The following is a 4,266-nucleotide window of genomic DNA, read 5'->3' on the forward strand; positions in this document are numbered from 1 at the left end:
ACCATTCTTAGGTGTCCACCAACATCCATCGATCAGACTGTTTTCTACTACTCATTTTTTTGTTCAAACAAGCAAACCAAGCGTTAAACTTCTTTTGAGAGTTATTTTCACTTTTTCAGTATTTGTGGTACAATTAAATAATGATGTTCCACGCAATGATAGCCACCAGATACAATTAAATTCATAAATAGAAGCTATACTTTTTCATACAACAATCACCTGATGATCTCTGAATTGCACATTGTATTATTATTAGATATCTGGGATACAAGTTGACTGGCAGACACCTTTGGAAAAGCTTAAGTAAGCTGGTGTGGTGGGCGAGTGGTCATTCCATGGATTCATCTTTCTCCACCCCGCAGAAAGCCTTGAGCGGATCGCGCTCGCACAACCTGCGCCCTTCCTCCGAGTAACGGAACGCCCTGTACTCCTCGTGGTTGCAGGGTCTGTACATCAGTGGGTGGTCCTCGTCAACGAGCTCGTCCATGGCGTTCAGCACGGCGGCCTCGCCCTTGCCCTTGCGGCGTCTGAAGAGCAGAACCGAGAAGCGCTCGCGGCCGCCCGGCGGCGTCCTCACGCGGTGGACGCACACCGGCACCCGCCCGGTAGCGTCCTCACGCGGTGGACGCACGCCGGCACCCGCCCGTTAGTCACGACCGTGAACTGGTCGCCGGCCATGAGGACGAAGGTGCCCGGCTCGGGAGGGACGGCGTGCCACCGCCCGTCCGCGGCCTGCACCTCGAGGCCGCCCACCTCGTGCTGCGCGATCACCGTGGTCATGTGCTCGTCGCGGTGCGCGTGCAGGGCCAGGGACACGCCGCCGGTGTCCTCGCCGTCGGGATGCGTCCCCGTCCCGTAGAGCGTGACCCGGACGAAGTGGGACTGCGAGCCGAGTTGCGAGGCGATGCTCTCCTCGCGTGCGCCCAGGCCCTCCAGCGTCATCCTTTATACCGTCTCCTCCAGCTCCAGCGCATCCTTGGCGAACGACACGATGACGTCACTGGAAATAGCACCATGGTGTTGACCAATCAATCTCTCTCCATCACTAACAAGACACAAGACATGGACCGTATTGATATATCTTACCAGAAATCAGGGTTGCCCTGGGGCCAGAGGCGGCCGGCGAGGTCGCGGACGCGGCCGGGCTCGGCGGCGTCCGGGATGGGGAGGGTCTCCAGGGCCACGGCGGGGACCTGCCCCTCATAGCATCGGTGCGGGCCGTTGCAGAAGAGGCCGCTGCGCTTCTTGGCTTCAAACGGGAGCGCGAAGAGCTCCGGCAAGGCGCGGCCGAACAGCGCGCGCCGCCGGGGCTCCGTGCCGAGCGCGTCGTGCGCGACCAGAACGTAGCCGTGAGCGCCCATGCACGCCGTCACCGCGGCCCTGGCCCGCGCTCACCCCGGCGTGCCGGGCTCCACCCCGCGGAGGTCGTCGACCTTGGCGATCTCCATGAGCTGCGCCGTCGTCGTTGCTTCGCCGTTGCCGGAGTCGCAGAAGGCAATTTAATTTTCATCACAAAGTTGTGCTTGTAAGCGTTAAACTGCGCCTCACATATATCTTATGACAAGTGTACATATCGTTATTAATCATTTAGCACTTCCTTGCGTTGAGCTACCGAGTTTTTTATATTTTAGTTGTAGTGTGTGTCGCTTTCCGTTTGATCCCTAATGATACAATTCCTGTAATTAATTCTGAATACCGAATTTCTTATTAGCTATATTGAGCCTAGGTCTGGCATTTTTATTTTCTTCTATGCGCTAATGAAAAAACAAATCCAATTTATTAATCCTGCAGTGAATCAAGAGTCAGTTACTTTCAGTATTTTTCTTGCTTTGATGAAGGGGACTTATCAACCGCACTGGCAATTAGTAGATAGCACCATTCTAACTGACCTCGTGCGACACCCAAACACAATTCGTTAAAGTATTTTTTAAGGGCTAGCTGATAAAACTGCTAAGAATAAATAGGCATAAATCATTTCCCAGGGTCAAAAAAGAAATATTACCTAGTATATGTATTATGGACCGACCTTCATGGATGAATATGTTAAGCCAAAAGATATGTGCCGGTGTGCTGAAATGCACATAGTAATTCCGTTCTTATATGTTTTAAATTGAACTAACAATGTCAAACATTCAAGAATGGATAGAGTATAACAAATAGATACAATTATTATGAATTAAAAGTAGTCCACGTATGATTGTAGTCATACCCTTCTTTTATGTTCAAAGCTAAGCTACTTTCTTATGAGAATTTGTGGTAATGATTGTAGTCGATACTTAATTGTTTATCATAAGTTACTACTTACTACATATATCAAATATGAGATCCAACATAGGAGAAATTGAACAGTTTTCATTAAAACTCAATAAGCACTCTAATTCGAGTTGAAGACAAAAACCTAGATGGTTGGGGTGTACAGCCACACGTTATCTCTAGTTCCCGGTTCCCACCGAGATTTCCAACCTCAGTACAAGTACTTCAGAACAAATGCTATGCTCGATTTAAAAAGGTCCAGTTTCAACTATATGTGAGACTAATTTGTTTTGAGGAATATAACAGGACCAGCTAGAAGGTCTCCAACCTCGTTTCCTCACCTCCTTGGGCGCCATGTTGTCGTCAAGTTGTTTCCATGTCCTTGTTCGCCACTCGTCACACGACACGCATCATCGTTATGTTACATTCAACCTTCTCTATGGAAACATTTGATTTATCTTTCCTCTTAGAACATTAGACACGAGATCCTTCAGCTAGCCTTTCTCTGTCTCTTCTCATCCTCTGTTCTTACCGTGCCAAGCTGAAATGGGGGAGCTGCCGCCGCCATCGGCGTGGTCGCTGGCGAAGATGTGCTACGAGGGGTGTCCCGGCTGCGCCATGGACAAGAAGAAAGAGAGCGGCAAGGGCGTTCCCTACAAGGACCTGCTCTTTGTCGGCATTACCACCTTCGCCTCGGGTACGTACATACATCATCGTCTATGTGGCCAACGTACATGCTGATGCTACGGCATGCTACTAGCTCCTCCATTTCTTAATCGCTCCATCTCCACGGATGGTCTTATTTTACTGCAACTCTTGTTGGATTTGGATCGGATATCATTGCTTCTCTGTTTTTCTATTGCTGGACATTCTTCCTTCTCGACCGGCTATGCCAGCTATGTAGATGCTTCTTCTGAAACGTTATGTACTCATGTAACTGATATCTCAATATATATCACTTCTCTTGTCCTTTCTCAGCTCCGCCAATAACATCCTTGTTCCCGTTTTTGTACTTTATGGTAAGCTGCCATGCCATTCTATTCACATATTCTCTTCCTCTGAATGAAGTATGTGCTTTGTTGCAAATAAAACCGCTGATTTCTAAAACAGATAAGAGACCTACATGTTGCTCAAAGAGAAGAAGATATTGGATTCTATGCTAGTTTTCTTGGTAAGATTTATCACAGTCAAGTGGCAATAATGAATGTACCTCTTTTCTCAAAAATATATATAGTTCTTAACAATTGACCTTGAGCATCGCAGGCACTGTCTATACCAATAATTGCTGCTTATCCCTTCATGCAGCAATAAGACTCGGTGTGCCACTCTACATTGCAGCAATGCTAAAAAGTATTTTTGCAGTAAGTACTTTATGATGTGTCATGACCCAGATGTGGACCAAAAGAAGCCAAAGACTGTCAAGCCCATTTACTTTAGTCCAGCCCAATAGCCAAGGTCAATACTACAAAAGAAGAGCAAAGCATATCGTGAAGGGAAGGAAAGAAATTCAGAAATAGAGAGGAAAAAGGAAGTTCATCTTCCTCTTCAAGTTACCCGAGATCCTTCTGTGTTCCTGTGATCTGCTCACGTCCCGAAGTTGATCTCGCCGGCGGCTACGGGCTGTTACATGATGATAGTTAAAATATATCACCACACTTACCACTACTATGCAGGGTTAAATAGGTACGCTCATATATAGCATTAGAAATTTACGAGAAATAAAATGATGGTTATATTAGTTTACGTCTTTGCAATTTATTCAAATATCTATCTTGGAGAATACAAATGTGAGTATCTTGATCAGATACGCTGTGGTATGTATCAACTTATGTCTTTTCAATTTATTTATTATCCAATATCCTAACAAGAATTGATTTGTATTCGTTAGTACGCCAAGATCATAAATAAATATAATATCTGAATTGAATGCTATTCATAGCCACAAGAACAAAGGGGTGCTGCAAATGGAATAGCTACAACAACAATGTCTTTGTCGAAGGCTTTTGCTCCAGC

General features: G+C 46.4%; 1 pseudogene; it reads right to left on the bottom strand.

Moving 5' to 3' along the window:
* Window positions 1–304: 304 nt before the first annotated feature.
* Window positions 305–1,448, bottom strand: LOC101773741 (annotated as a pseudogene).
* Between the last annotated feature and the right edge of the window lie 2,818 nt (window positions 1,449–4,266).

Source organism: Setaria italica, chromosome VII (assembly GCF_000263155.2).
Source record: "Setaria italica strain Yugu1 chromosome VII, Setaria_italica_v2.0, whole genome shotgun sequence".
In the NCBI taxonomy this organism is placed as follows: Eukaryota; Viridiplantae; Streptophyta; class Magnoliopsida; order Poales; family Poaceae; genus Setaria; species Setaria italica.